Source organism: Haliaeetus leucocephalus, unplaced genomic scaffold, assembly GCF_000737465.1.
Source record: "Haliaeetus leucocephalus isolate CR32 unplaced genomic scaffold, Haliaeetus_leucocephalus-4.0 Scaffold306, whole genome shotgun sequence".
Lineage (NCBI taxonomy): Eukaryota > Metazoa > Chordata > Aves > Accipitriformes > Accipitridae > Haliaeetus > Haliaeetus leucocephalus.
This window is the reverse complement of record NW_010972742.1, coordinates 5,502,007-5,517,775: the sequence shown is the minus strand read 5'-3', so window position 1 is coordinate 5,517,775 and position 15,769 is coordinate 5,502,007.

The window sequence follows — 15,769 nt, the reverse complement described above, 5'->3', positions numbered from 1 at the left end:
GGGGCCGGGGCGCCGCCTCCCTGCGCCGCTCCCCTCACACAGGTGAGCGGGGGGCGGCTCCCGCCCCGGTGGGCGGCCCCCAGCAACCGTGAGGGCGGGGGTGCCCCCCCCCCCCCCCCCTCCCGGGTTCGCGGTACGGGCCGCCCCGCTCCGCTCTCTGGGGGGTACCGGGCCCCCTGCACCTCTCTCTGTGACACCCCCGGGGACGCTGTCTTATCCCCAACACCCTTAGTGGTACCGACACACCCCCCCTCCCGGCTGGACGCAGCCCCTTGCCCCTCCTCCCCCCGCAGACCCCGGTGCATCCACCTCCTCTTTGGGCTTCCCCAGCCCTGCAGCCTTAAAGGATGAGAAGAGCTCGGGGCACCCCAGTACTGCTGGTTCCCCCCTCGCCCCGGCAGGGAGACCCCCTTCTCCTGCTTTGCAAGCACTCACCTTCACCCCACAGCCGGTGGAGAGGAGTCAGAGGTTTCCCCCCCTGCGTGGGAGCAAGGAGCATGCACCCGCCCCCATCGCACCTGGTTTTCCCCCAAAGTGGGAGCAGGTCGGTGCACGGGTTGTTGCTAATTAAGGGCTCCCATCCCACCTTGTTGCACACAACAGTCTTGAATCTGCAGGGTGGCGTGGGTGGGTGGGGGGACACCTTGCTCCTAATAGGTGCCCCCTCAGGGTGATGTGATGTGAGGGGTCTGGGCAGGCGCTTCTGGGATGGATGGGGTTTGGGGGGGTGCAGGGGGTCAGGGCTGCCCCCGTAGTTGTTGGTCTGAAGGACCTGGCCACCGGGGGACCCAGTCATCTGCCGGGGGAGCAGCAGTACTCAAGGAAGCTGGTGTCACTGCAGAGGAGCAGCCCTTGGCCAACAGGTAAGAGCTGGGGGTAGGTGTGTAGCTGGGGGGGGGGGCTCAGTGTCCGCTTTGTGGGAAAAGGAGCCGTGAGCTGGGGAGCCCGGGAGGGACCGCAGTGCTGGGGCAACGGGAGCTGCAAAGCTGCTTCTGAAACAGCATCTTCTGTAGAAAGCAGAAGGCAGGAGAGAGAGGAGGGGGTTTCCCCCACTGACTGCGGAGGTTCCTCATGCTGGGTGCCTGCTTTGGGGGATGTGCTAGTGTGCATACCTTAGCAGTGACTACAGGCAGCCTTGTATCTGCAGGTTGTGGAGAGCCCACCAGATAGCAAACCTCTGAAGACCTCACTCCCACTGATGCAGCACAACCTCCAAACCGCAGGGGCAGTCGTGCAAGGTGGTCATTGGACTCGTCAGCTTTGGGGACACCGTGCAAAGCCCGGGGCTGTGGGGGCATGCTCGGAGGGCTGGGGGCTTTGCTTGCTTCCTGGCCTGGCTGGACTTCACTGGCTCAGCTCACTTGTGTGTTCTGTCCAAGGGAATGGGAGCAGGCCAAGCTCCATGGAGGATTTTTCTCCATGTGGAAGGGTGCTTGGGACAGCAGTGGGGCTGGGGCAGCTCGTTGCCCCCTGAGCGGCAGCTGGCTAGGTCCTCCTTGCTTGTGCAACCTTGCTTGTGGAGCAACCTTCTCCACAATCTGCCCTCAGTCATGCAAACCGGGGTGAATGACACTGTGCATTCCCAAACTCCTGTAGGATGCTCTTGACCCACTTTCCTTGTTCATAATGTGAAAAATAATCACAAGCCTGTCCAGAGGGTGGCTGTAGCTCAAGGTGGTGGATATGGGCAGCACTGGAGATGGGGGATTGTGCTGTATCCTTCCTGTCCTCCACCACTCTCTCTCCCTTGCAGTCCTTCCTGCAGGTTGGCTTTTTCAAGCCTGTGGCTGTACTGCAGCTGGAGATCCAGGAGGTGATACCCAGAGCTGGTCTGTGCAGATAATATGGGGTGCAGCAGGGCTGGGGTTTGGGGCACATAGCTTGGGACCAGTGCTGAGCTTTGGGTGTTTTGGTGGCTGGAGCCAGGACTCGCTCCCGCTCAGCAAGATCAAAGGCTCTGTCCTTGCAGGGTGTTGTCATTGGTGCTTGTGGACTGAGCCCCAGCTGTGGCTCTGCAGTGTTTTCTGTGGCCTCCTGGGCACTGGGGAACCAGGGCAGCAAGTGCTGTTGCTGCCAGCCCGTGCCACATCTTCCACCCAGCCAGTACAGGCAGCGATTGCCTCTCTTGCTCAGCTGACATTTGCTGCTCTCTGGCCCATCTCCAGCTGTAAAACTCCAGCCTAGGTGGTCCAGGCTAAGAGCCTGAATTGCCCATCGGCCGGCTGCTATGGGGTGGCTTGGACAGTGCAGATGGTGCCAGCTGCAAAGCATCGCTCTGGCAGACATCCTTCACCTCGAGTTCCTGCTCACCATCCCGCCTCAGCTCAGACTTGCAGCATGGCCTCAGGATGCTGCCCAGTACGGGCCCTCTGCTCTTTAATCATCGCTAGCCTTGGGTTGTGGCTTTAAGTGAAGGGTCAGGTGGACTTTGCAGGGCCCTGCCTGCAGGGGTGCCGGGTTTATGTAGGTGCAGAGGGCCTTGCAGAGGATGGTGCATCCTCGAGGCTGTTTGGGCATCGTGGGGCAAGCCTGACAGGGGAGATGCTGCTGTCTCTGCTTGTCAGAGAAGTGCCCTCTGCTGTAGCTGCCTGAGAAGCTTTGTGGCACCAGGAAAACCCAAGAGCACAGCAGGATTCTCTAGGAGATGAAGATGGAATTAAAACTTTAATCTTATTTAGACTCTGGGTAATTAATATAAAGGCTATAAAACATGGGCCTGATCCTCACGCTGACTGCCGGGCACCGCGCTGCGGCTGGTGAGGCCGGCGGTGGCTGCAGGCTGCCTCTCCTCTCCGGCTGGCTCTCCTGGCGGGTGCAAGTGTTTTGTTTGCAGACACGGTGGCTTTAATCCTGGAGCCGGGACGGGCTGCGCACTGTGAAAGCTGTGCTGCTTCAGTTTGGCCTGTGGACTCCAAAATCTCCCAGAGGCAGGAATCTGGCTGATACCTGTCTTGGCACATGACTGTAAGCTCTGCTTTTCTAAAAGAGGATAACGAGTCCTGTCCGTTTCCTGGCTCTGCAGTGGCAAGCTGGGGCAGGATGGGTTGGTTTGGTGCTTGCCTTTCCCAGGAAAATCTCTGTGTCCTGTCCAGCATCCCTATGCCCTGGTCTCTGCTGGGGTTTGTGTGCCCTTCCCATGAGAAAGGGCCCTGAGGACCCTACTGCTGTAGGGGACGGTTGGTCTAAAACCATCTCGGTTAAATGTAATTGCAGCTTTTAACTGGCCGTTAAATGGTGAGTACCATTACTTCCCCAAAGGAAAGCGAGGATGGGCCCAGGATTTGCTGTCTGGAGGGTTGTAGCTGCATGTTTCCTGGTATACATGCTGCTGGTGCTGGGGTCCGGTCTGCGGTGTGAGTGCCGTGGGGCTGGCCCTGGGCTGGGGATGGTGCAGCTGTACCGCAGTCTGTCCAGCCCTGCTGATGTCCTGGTGCCAGGGCCGGTTTTGCAGCCGTCGATCCTGCAGCAGGCTCCAGCAGCAAAACCTGGCGGTCCGCTGCTCTCAGCTGCAGAGTAAACAAGCTGGCAAGAGAAACCATTTTGCTTCAGCTAGTAGGAGAAACCCTTTTTAGGTAGCACTTCCAACTGGCAATGCTCTCCTTCATTAACCCCCTCCTTCCCTTTCCAATGAAACGTGAAGTTGCAGCGATTGGAGATCAGGCACTTGCCGGTGCAGCTTTGCCACCCAGAGCAATGAACACAGACGTGAATTTACTGCTTGATCTCATAATTTCAGTGCAATTAGACTGGCTGCTATAGAGCAATTTCCCCTTGAGCCTTAGAGTCCTGGGCCTGGGCATTGCCCAGCTTTTCTCAGACAAGGAAGCGGAGGCATTTGGGTATTGGCTGAAACATGAGGGTTTTTTGGGTGCACCTGGAACTTAACTCCCTGGAGACGCGTCTGTGAGTTGGAGCTGTGGGTGCCTGGCATGTCTGAAAAGGAGCCTGCTTTTCAGGCTTACTTATTACAAGACAGGCACCCAAAGCTAGTGGGAAAACAAGCCAGAACAAGGTTTTCAGGTTGAGTTCTGGGAGCAGGGCTGGCCTCTGTCGTCCCCCCCGCCTTGCTCTGCGCTGGACAGGCGCAATGTTGCCTGGCCCCCCAAGCTGCTTCCCAACTTGGGGGGACCTGTAGCACAGACCCACAGGGTCTGCTGCAGCATTGTGGGCAACGGGGCACGTTGGCTCCAGAAGCCGGCAGCCTTGGGAGCAGCATATGCATCCGTATTGATTGAGCGGGCTGTGGGTAAGGCTGTCACCCCACTGTTGTATCTGTTAGCTCTTTCTCACAGCTCTAGTACCACAGTCAAATACTTTGTATGAAATCCTGGAGAAAACAGGGATGAAACCATATTGAAAAATCATTCATTTAATTATCGTTCCTCCGTGCTTTTAGCTGGGTAGCTGTATAATGCCTCCCAAGCACCACTGTGGCGTAGGGCACATGGATGAAGTGCTCAGTACTTTGATCTGGTCTGTTCCTACCTAACTTCACTGACTCGTTTCCTACATTTCTTGTACCCTGGGCACTGCTGTGCAGTGTACAGGTGCAACCCATAAGCTTCCCTGCCGTTGCTTCACAGCCTCTCACTGCTGCATGGCCAAGCATAGCCTAACCCATCCCTGTGCCCAAGGTGGTGCTTGCAAACTCTCCCGGTGCTTTCTGTTCTCCTACTGAGGTGTTGGGAGGTCGCCTTGGACAGGAATTGCATGACTCTTGCTTTGACTAATCCTGGGAGGGTGGGATTGAGGAGGTGATTGCTACCAGGATCTTATTGCTGATCTCCGCAATGGACTCTGCCTATCCTGCTGTGTTTGGGCAAATGCTAGCTGTGTCAGTCAGCCAGTGATGTGACCCAAAGGAAGAGGGGGCCTCTGCCTCCACCCATGTTTTTTAGCTCATGCACACTTTTGTTGCTGTCCCACAGGTTGGTCTGCAGTAGCAGATCTGTTCCCTGCTAGAGCTGGGTGGGAATGAGCTGCCAATGGTGTGAGCAGAGCTGTGGGTGTTCATGGGGAGGCTGCAGCATCCCAGTTGGTCTTGGTGTGATTTGCTTGGCTCGCCTGGCACCCAGAGCCATTGGTGTGATGCTCTGCAGCAGCAGCGTTGTAAAGCTTGTGGTACAGGTGCTTCCCCAGGTCTCTAGCAAGCCTGTCCTACTGTGCTGGTCTCTGCTGGTGCCTTGTCTCCTTGTTCCTGGCATTAGGACATGAATTTCCTGCAAAACCATTGCAGGATGCTAAAGCTGCAAGATAAATTGGGTGCAGCAAGCTTAGGAGTTGCTTTTTTGGGAAGAGGGGATGAAGTTGGTGTCCACTCCCTCCAGCGAGCTAGTGTTTCACACCTTGGACTGTGTGTTCCCCTGGACCCTGCCACCCAGGGAGCTCGTCACAGCTCCCTGATGGATATGGTGTTTGCCCTCCCGGGGGCACGAGGGATCCTGGGAACTTCTCTGCTTCCTGCACAGGGTGCCTGGCAGCTTGCACAGGAGGCTTGCGTCAGCTCCCGTGAGCTCCCCTGAGTATTGCTGAGCTGCTGCAGTGGTCAAAGTACCCACAGCTTCTGCCCTGCTCCGTAGTGACTTGCAGGTGATCTGAGTCCACAGAAGTTCAGCCTGGCTACAGGGCTGTGCGGCTCCAGGCTGGGCTCAGCTGCCTGGGTGCTTTCCTAGCTCAGGTGTGGGAGTTGTGCCAAAGGGCTAGAAAATTTGGGGTGCCTCTGTGAAACCTGGCTGTGCTCAGCTCTAGCTCTCATCTAGGCAGAGCTGGAGATTGGGGCTGCAGGGGGGTCAGGGTAGGTCCCTCGCCCAGGGAACTTGTCACCATGGCTTGTGGAGTCACTCCTGGGAGGATGCTTTCACCTGTGGTTGCTCTTGGGTTAGGGACAGGAACAAATATCACTTAGAGCTTATGAAGAGGTCCTTTAGCCTGGTGTTCACAGCTTTGAGCTCTGTCCCTGCCTGGGAAATGTGATTTTGTCCCCATGGTCTGGCTGTGTTCTTAGCAGTCAGGCTTCCTCTCTGTGCTGGTATTTGGCATGTCAGCCGATTGTCCTGGGGAAAAAAACAAGAGGAAGGCCCCAAAGTTGTTTGCTGCATTTGGTGCCAGGTCCCTGCAGTGGGTTTTGTTGGAGGCTGTGGACGTGACCACCACCTCCTTGGAGAAAGCAGGTCTGTGCGGGGGGATCCGCTGGCAGCTGGTGGCAACTGGCTCTCTGGAGCTGCTTTGGGGTCTCCCTGCTGCCACCCCAGAGCATCACTTCCAGGAGGGATGAGATGCCCCAGGTGTCCAGGGCTGTTTGCTGGGCTGTGGTATCTGATAGCGACCCTATTTAATTGCTAGGTCAAATATCCTGAAGTGATGTGCAGCCAAGGGTTGATCCCTGGGCTTGGTCTGACCCCATGTTTTAGCTGTAAATGTGGCTGTGCTGGAGGACAGTCCTTACCCTAACTGGAAAGTCTGTCTCCAGCATCAGCGTGAATGAGGGATGTTACCTGCAGATCCCTTTGCTGCCCGTCCCAGGTGGAGCAGGACAGGACTTGCTGGGGACTGAGTGGGATTTGTAGCTGTGCTCCCTACCGATGGGACCAGCGGGCTCTTGGAGGAGCCCAGGCAGCAAGCTGTTATATGGTGATGGGAGGGCATGGAGACCAGGTGTCTGTGATCTAGGGCTAATTGTGTGTCTCTGCCTCTGCTTCCCCTCCCACCTACCCTGTCCTGTGGTTTCTAGATGCTAATCTGCACAGGGCAGGGCCTGTCTTACCATGCAGGCAGCATCTGGTGCGAGGGGCCCTTGGGCAACTCCTGCGATAGGAATTGCTCATCTCCAGTGAGACCACCTTCCTAGGGCTCGCGATGCCAGGTTGAGAGCAACCAAAGCGACAGATCCTTCCCTGTTCCCTGTGCTTGCCAACTCTGTAGGGAGGGCAGTTGGGGCAAAAATTGTATTAAAGTTGGACCTGTGGCTCGGGTGGGGAATGAACGTCAGGATGGTGTGCGGGACCTGCCTGGGCTCCTGGCCCCAGGCACGGTAGGGGTCCCCTTCCTTGCTGAAAGTGACCCAAAGCGTGTGCAATTAATGCTTCCAGCTGATGCCGGGCTCCGAAATGGTTAATCGCTGCCTGCCTGCGATGGAAACTGCAGCCTTCCCCGAGCAGAGCCCTTCCAGCCGGGGAGGAGCGTGGCCTTGCGATGCCCCGTGGATGGATGGACAGACGGACGGATGGATGGACGGCGGCAGGAGGACTACAATCCCCGGCAGGGAGCAAACCCCTGAGGGGTTCCCGGGGGATGCCGGGACTGGTAGTCCGGGGCCTGGTGTGGGGGTCCCCGCTGCCACTCGTGGCTGGGGCTGGGGGACCCGGAGGGAATGTGCAGTCTCGGGGAGGAGCCAGTGTGTTCACCCACTTTGTTGTTAAATACCTTAAAGGAGCAGTGGCTGTGCCCGAGCGAGCTCCCTAGCGGAGCCGCGCAACCTGGGCTGTGGGCTTTTTAAAGATAAAAATCACTCGCGTGGCCTTTGTTATTAATGACATCTCCCGCTCTCAGTAACTCCTTCGGTGCCTGGGCATCGCCAGCCCGGCACGGTGATGGGCCTGCCTCACCGCGGGGCTGTGTGCGCGATGCTGGACCACCTCTGGTCCTGCATCCCCTCCAGAGCATCCTTCTCCTGGTGCTCTGTGGCCGGGAGGTGGGTGCTGCCGGGAGGTGGGTGCAGAGCCCTCCGGTGCTTTCCGTGCCATGGAAAATCAGTGCTGCTGCTGTTTCCTCGCAGGGGAGACATCCCCGCTCGTAAGCCCTGCAGATAAAGAGCTCTGGAGTGAAGCGCGGAGCAGCGACCATGTGGGCAGCAAGGGCAATTTCTCATGCCACTGTGGCACAGCCATGACCTGGAGATTTCTTTCCCCCCTGGCAAAATTCAGTCTGGCACCTGGTGCCTCCAGCCAAACACCCTGGCCTGGCCCTGGCATGTGCCCAGCAGACACCCACATCAAAGCCACCGCGGCTTGCCTGGCCCCTTGCCAGCAGCTACCTCTAGACAGCTTGAACAAACCTGGAGGGAGATGACAGCGAAGCATCCAGCCCCCGGCAACTCCCGCCTGCTGTGGGGCAGCCGGGGCTGGCTTGGGTGCGTGGTAGGAGCCCCAGCTGGGTGGGCGACCCTGTGCTGGGATGGCGATGGGGGTGTCTTGTCAAACATCTGCCCCAGCAGAGCCAGCCAGCCACAGGCTGGCACCTTGCTGCCTCTGATCGCTTTGTCCCTGCTGCCCTGTCCTGGCGGTTCTTGCCTCCATGCCGCTCTGAGCCTCAGCGGAGGGGGACGAAATCCATCGCAGGCAAATGTGCTGGAGAGGGGCTGCTGGAGCGCAGCACAGGAACTTTGCTGACTGGAAAAGCAGGAATAACCACCAAAATGCAACTGGTGGAGAGGGCTGTGACGCTGCAGGGAGCCAGCAGCTGAGCTGGCTGGCGCTGGGTGATGCTCTGGGGTAGATGGCCCAGGCCTGCCTGTGTTGCCCAGGGTCACATGCTGCAGCTCACCCCTGGGCTGTCTTTGGTGTGAAGGCAAGGAGAGGGCTTGGGTGGCAGGGCTGACCCCGGTGCTCTTGGCCAAGCCTTTCCCTCCTGGGCTGTTGGGTGCAGCTCAGCCTCATTGCAGCCTGGGGGTTGGGTGCTTGCCTGCTGAGGGGCTGCACTCGATCCTTTTTTCCTCCGGGGTGCAGGTGTTGGAGAGAGTATCAGGCATGCCTGATCCTGCCTGGAACTGGGCTCCAGCTGGTCCATACTATGAGTTCAGACTCATGTCCATACTGCTTCTAGCCCGGTGCCTGGCCTGGCTGGCAGTGGGCAGAGCTGCTGCTGGTCTTGCTTGGATTTGGGGTTGTCTGAGTGAAATTCATACCCAGAGCAGAGCAACTCTTCCCCAGGGTGCAGAAGGCTCCTGGTGCATGAGTGGCATGGTGCAAGCAGAAGGGCTGAAGCCCATCAGAGCTTGTGGCTGTGGAGGGACCTGTGGTGCCAGGACCTGGCTGCCCAGCATGCAGGGACTTGTCTGGTTGGATGCTGGATCACAACCCATGCAGCTGTGACCTGGGCACATTGAAGGCAGCAGAAAGACCCTTCTGGGCTGCAGCGTAGTCTGCACCAGGTCCTTTTCTGTGCAGAAGGAAGCAGTGGAGTGGGAGAGGCTGCCTGTGGCGAGCTGCTGGCTGGTGCATCCAGCGAGGAGCCCAGGGTGCAGGGAGACCGTGCTGCTTCTGTGGTGTGAGTGCAGCCAGCCTGCTGCCTCATGGATGCTGAAATAAGCAGCCTGGGGGGTCCTTTCCCAGCTGTGGCCAGCCCACAGCAATGCGTGGGAGCACAGAGTGACCAGTGCATCCTTATAGAGAGGTGTGAACAGAGATGATAGTGTTGGAGGAAACAAATTCGTCTCGTGTGGATGCAGGGGAGGCGGTGGGCGCTCGGTCTAACACCTCCTGCTGTGCCTGCCTGCTCTCTGGGGGGCTGTTCAGGGGCCGGGTGAGATGGTGTGTGCTGTGCACTGGGCTGCACAGCTCAGCCTGCAGCCACACTGCCTGACCTTGGTCCAGTCACTTACTCCCTGTGGTCTCTGTGCTCCTTGGTGCTGTGTCACTGACACTCCCAGTCTCACAAACAGCTCCTGTACATGTGCTGGTGCTTGGCCCAGTGGGGACTCGCCAGCGAGGCTGTGTGAGCCCTGATACAGCATTTGGGGGTGGTGGTTCATGGGCTGCATGGGGACCTGGTGAAGCTGTCTGGTGGAGGAGTGCAGGGGAAGGCTCCCCTGCAGGCCTGTCTAGCTCTGTTGCTTGTTCCTTTTTGCTTTTTCATCCTTTGCCTGCCATTCAGGAGCCTCGTACCAGCTGCCTCACGGCTGCCTAACACGTTATGACAGTTGTGTTGCAGTAGGTGCCTTGGAGGAGCCCTGCACAGAGGCTGCTGAGGTGCACACCCCACTGCATCCACTAAGCCAATTGCTTCTGGCGCACTCCTGCTTGGACGAGACCGAACCCAGACCCTTCCTGCTCTCATGTTGGAGCAGAAGCCCCAAAGGGTGAAACGCAGCTGCTGGAGAAAGCAGCAGGAGCTGTGGGTTGGGGGTCCTGGAGGTGAAGCTGTTTGCAAACAGCTCCTGGGTGCAGTGCCGCTTTGCATGCTGCATGACTTCCCCACGTGCACAGGCGTTCCCAAGGCTGAAGGGAACTATTCTGCTCTGGAAAGGGTAGAAATGAAACGTGGATAACATCGCTAGGCTAGCATTGCTAGAGGAATTAAGAGCCAAGCAACTGCATCCATAGGAACCTCAGTTCTTCCCTTATCCCCTTGCACATCGAAGTTAATTGCATTTCCAACTGACACATCAAGCTGTCCTGCCACAGTCGTCTGCAGCAAAGGCAGCGCGTAGTGGTTGCTCCAGGATATAAATCTCACCTCTGGTGTCTTGCTCTCTTGGGGGGATAACGTCTTTCCCAGGGCTGTTTGTGCTATGGTCAGGCCTTAGGAGCCCAGGGCTCAAGCTGAGTGTCTTGCCAGGTCTTTACGGGTATCTCTCGAAGGTGAGACTTGTCAGGCTTAAGCAACGGATGAAATTTTTTTAATGGGTGTTCAGCAGCCATGGTGGAGATGCTTAAGGGCATAAATTTTTTAAGAGCATAATGGATGTTAAGCTCTCAAAAATAAATCCTAAGTCTCTCTAGCCTGTGTTTCCAAGGTATTGGCGGCTAGCTTAAAATGAGAGAGCAAGTGAAATGAAATAAAAGGCTTTTAGATGGTGCAGAGCACCAATGTGGAGCTTCTGCTTTCTTTGTGTGTCTGAATTAGCACTCAGTCCTTTGGGATGCTGAGGGTCAGGACAGCAAGGGCTTAATCCCTGGTGGGTGCTTTGAGGACCCACACTGGAGAGCAGAGTTAAGGGTTTTTCCCCACGCCAGTAAGATTGGTTGGTCAGAGTGAGCAGAGCCAGGCTCTAAAACCTCCTGCCCAGAAGACTTACAGGTGGCAACTGGAGTCTCTGGTGCAAAACTGCACGGAGGCTTTCCTGATGAAGCACAGCGAGCAGAGTCTGGGTGTGAGAGATGGGCCAGTGCCTTCCCCCATCCAGCAAGGGGCAGGAAGACCTGGACAAGCAGCTCTGCCCAAACCATCGCCGTGAGCCGACGATGGAGCTGGGAAGTGCCAGGGCCTCCTCTTCCACCCTGCGTGGATGAACTTTTCCTGGGAAGTGACAGCCTCACACAGGGGTTTCCTTCATGGCTCTTGTTGCACCAGGAGTCAGGGCAGAAGGAAGGAGATGCTCCCCTCTGGCTGGTGCAGCGCCCTGGGGCTGGGAAACGGGGAGGAATTGGCTCCATCCTTCCCCAGCCGCTGTTACCCCAGGGTTGGGAAGCAGGAGCTGCTCCTTCTTTCTCTGCAGACGCGGCGATGCCAAGGAGGGAAGGAGGCAGAGGAGTGCCGTGCTGGCATGGGCAGCACTGCCAAGGGTGCTGGGAAGCTGACAGCCCAAGACTTGTTTGATGCTGCTTTCTTCTGCCGCCGGAGCAGGGAGGACGGCGGCTCCAGGAGCACCAAGCTCCTGCTTGTCTCCTCCTGCCCGGGGAGGCTGTCTCAGGGAAAGTGGGAGCAGCCTTGATCCTGTGAACAACCCTGGGAGGCGGCAGGTGAGTGCAAGCGCTGGCATCCTGCAACGCTGCACCCTTGCATTGCTCTTGCCAGCTTCCCTCCCAAGTCTGGCTGGAAACGGTCTTGCCTTCCTCTTGAGGTCAGCTCTGCCGCGGCTCTGCTCTCTGAGGTCGGCTTGTACCTGCTGAGGGCTCGGCCCTGTTTTATAGAGCTTTTCCATGAGGTGTGTCCTGCGAATGCCCTCCCTTGGGCTGTGGTAACGGTGCTTGGAGATGAGCAATGTTGGTGCCTTCAGGAGACTGATGAAGTTGGGGCGCCGAGTGACTTGCGGCAGGTCTTTCTGCTCCTTTCTGATCCTTGCTTGGGTTTTGGGGCAGGTGTTGACCTGCTCTGAGGTGACAGGTCCAGAAACACATCAAGTTGTGAGTGCCTAGCTGGCAGGAAGAAGTAAAGAGAAGTGGAAGATTTGGGAATGATCAGGGAAAAATGAGTCCTTGAGGTATGGGTTGATGCAGAAATGTTACCAGCTGCTTCTCTAGTTCAGCCTAACCCTGTGCCCTGGCCCTGGTAGTGATTGGTGTGTAATTATGGAAATTGGAAAAACATATTTTTCTGATATGGACTGGGTCTGCTCAAAGGGCTGTTGTTTATGGAGTCTGACTGCCTGCATTCACCCCAAAGGCAGCTCTGGATTGTGTGCCCCCATCACTTCTGAGCCCTGTGTGGCCATCATGGCTAACCCAAGGGACAAAAAGCTCTATCTTCTCCTCCTCCCTGAAAGCTGTGAGCATTAGGGCTCTTGCTGCTCCTTGAAAACACAAGGTGTGGCTGCACCAAGAGCCTCTGGCAGGAGGCTGGCATGAGATGTGAACAGACCCCAGTGCCTCCTTACTCTGGTTTGCACATCTGGATTTTCTTTCCTGCTTCTCCAGCGTGCTCCGAGCACTGCTCACCCCTGCTCAGGCTGGGAGAGCGTTTCTGGGTGATTGCTGCTGGAGCGACCGGGGGTAGGAGAACGCCCTCCCACCCAGCACAAGTTTGCAAGTTCTTTGGGCTCCCAGCTGCTCTGGCTGCTGCTGCCTCTTGGGGGAGGAGAGGAGGGACCGAGCAGGGGTCTCTGCTCCTCAGCACAGCTGCAGCGGGGCTTTCTGTGGCTCCAAGGCATGGCAGCTCTTCCCCAGATGGAGGACGGGGCCCGGGGGGTATTGGCCGTCTGCTGCTTTGCTGCCCAAAAAAGCCTGGAGGCTGTTTTGCGCTGCTGCTCTGCTGTTATCCATTGAATTGCACCAAAAACCGTGCTGCCCCCCCCATTATCCCTGAAGATGGATGCAGATGACTCTCCTCCTGACATGTGCGTGATCTGTGCACGCTTGGCTCTCCTCTCTTCCCGGGCAGCTGGCAGGTTATTTTTGGTTCTGAAGCGGCCCAGATCTGGTTTCTGCTGGGGCGAGTCCCTGCCCGGCACAGCTCTCGCATCCCCTGGGCTTGCGGGAGGTGAGACACGCTGCCTTCCCTCATTGATGTGTCGGCTGGAGCTGGCAGAGATGCTCCGGTGCTCACCTGCTGAAGGGCTGGTCTGGCATCTCTGTGGAGTGGCTGCAGAGAAGGGGACATTGGCCAGGTCTGCAGGGACTCACCTGGACGTAGCGGCCTGGGAAACTCGATCTGTGGGCCTCTTTGGGGGGAGAGGGACGGGCAGGAGCAGCTGGTGCTGTTGCAGGGCTTGGAAATCCAAGCCAACACCTAGTCACGTGCATCCCCCTTGGCTCACAGGCTGAAAGAATGGCAGTCCCCTTCCCTCGGCTCCTGGCCTCCTGCCCAGGTCCTGCAGTGGAAACCCCTTTGGGGGGGCCGAAGGGTTTGCTGGGGGCAGCCCTGGGGAGATGCTGGGGACCTCCTGCCCTGCCTCTCCTCAGGAACGGCTCACGGTGGGAAATGTGGGTGCTGCTATTTGGCTACCTCACTACAAGGACATCCCTCCTCTCAAGCCCTCCTGCAACTCCAGGATGTCTGAGCCCTTTCTTAATATCAAGGTTTGTCCCAGCAATCCTAGAGCAGCAGCTTGTTCCATTGCAGGTTGGTGCTGCTCAAAGCATCCTTCCCACATCTGCATGTTGGGGTGCTCTGGGGTACCTGCTTACCTGGAGGGAGGAGCAGAGGGCAAATGCAATCAAAAAGGGCTTTTCACCAGGTTAGACACAGGCTGAATATTTGCTGGGCACCGTGGGCTGCATGGAAAAGCGTGACTGTTTGTTTCTCAGCACCCGGCTGGCTCTGCAAGCTGGTGGAAGTGAGCACCTTGCTGGACCCAAGCCTGCAGGAGGTATTTTGAAAGCAGGCATCTGCAGTGGGAGCGTGTCCCCAGCCACGTTGCCTCTGCTGTATTCAGGAATCATTATTTGAGGCTTTTAGTAGACTGGTGTCCTGTATATCCCAGTGTCTGGTTCTGTGCTCCATATGGATGTCCAAGAGCCCATGTGCCTGGCAGTGCAGGTGGGGTAAGAGCCTGTTCCCAGGCATGCTTGCTGCCATGGCTCAGGATGCTGCATCCAAACACACTGGGTGTCCAACGGGGAGAGCGGGACTAAAATCACAGCATGTGTACTTGCAAGGCGACGGCTGGCACAGGTGAGCTGCCAGAGATGCTGCGGGTCGACCTGGGTGTCAGAGCTGCCCTGACCTATCCCTGGGCATCAGAGGAGGCTGCAGTGCTGCCCGTCCAGTGCTCCCTGTCCTCCCTGGCATAACTACTGAGCCAGGACAGCTTTTTCTCACTGAAAACTGTGCCCTTTCCTCTGGGGAGGGAGCATCAACACATCCTCCCACGCTCCTGCTCATCCCCTTTCAACAAAATGCCGCTCTGACGTTTCTCTCCGCTCCTGGCAGGGAGCGAAGCTGTTTCCAATCTCTAACTGTGGGGCTCCTGGTGTAGGCTCACAGGTCTGGGCTCTCCTTCTCCAAGCATCCCCGTTTTTCTCTCTGTGTGGGGTTTCTGACTCACCTCCCAGGACCAACCTGGCTCCTAATTCTGCAAGGCTGGCTCCTGCCAGCTCTTCTGTGGGAGAGCTCATCTCCCCATGAAGCTTGAGGGTCTCAAATGCCACAAAAACAGAACCAAATCAGCTGTGAATAGGCTTTAACTTGCTATTCAGGAGTACAATAGAAAATCAAATAGATGCTACATATCCTTCAACTGTCTGTGTGCCTGGTTTTCTTTGTTGCAGGTGACTGGGGGAAAGAAAATAGGTTTGTTATGAAAGCACCAGGTCCAAACTGCCCTGCTCTGTTAATCTGGAAACCAGGAGATGTGAAGGAGGTGGCTTGTGTGGGCCAGGGCTGCTGTAGGCGGGAGCAACGCAACGCTGAGTTGATGGCTCTGTTGCCCCACGTTGGCTCTGCAGCGTGCAGAGAGCACCCGAGCTCTGTACAGCACAGCACATTTGGTGCAGATGGTTTTGTCCAGCCATTCATCTCCACTTAAGCCCTTGCAGAGGACAGGCTGCCTCCTCGTGCCTCCTGGTTTTTGGCTGTACAGCACGGAGCACATCTTGTGCCTTTGTGCTAATCTGTGCTCTGCTGCTTCTTGGTCCAGCCACTCTGTTCGGTTGGGCACAGCCTTTGGCAAAAATCACCCAGACCAAGAGTGAAATTCAAATGCACAAAGCAAAATATTTGGTGTGAGGCATCCTAGGGCTGCACTGTGCCACCGAGATGTCTCATAGGGTGGGTAACAGGGCTATTTTGTGCCACAAAGCTGGTGTCAGGGATGTGGTGCTGAGCAGGGAGGAGACGGCAAGGGGTTCTCTCTCCTTCCTGCAGAGCTGTTTTCCAGGAGCTCTGCTTTTGGGGTGGGATTGTTGGCAGGGGACTGAATCCTGGCCCTGCAGCCCTCCTGAGCAGGGCTTCACATCCAAACCCTCCTTTTATCTCTGGCTTACCTGGTGCACAAAGCCATGGATGGGCAAACGGACATCCCCAGCCAGACTGGGCTGCAGGGAGGGGAGGCAGCAGCGTTGTTGCATCCTTTGCGAGTGCCCGACTCGTCGGGCCCCACGCGAGCTCCTGCCAGCCCCGGGTGTGGGTGCGGGCAGGAGCCTGTGGTTAGGCAGCGCGTCGGACATGAATGCGA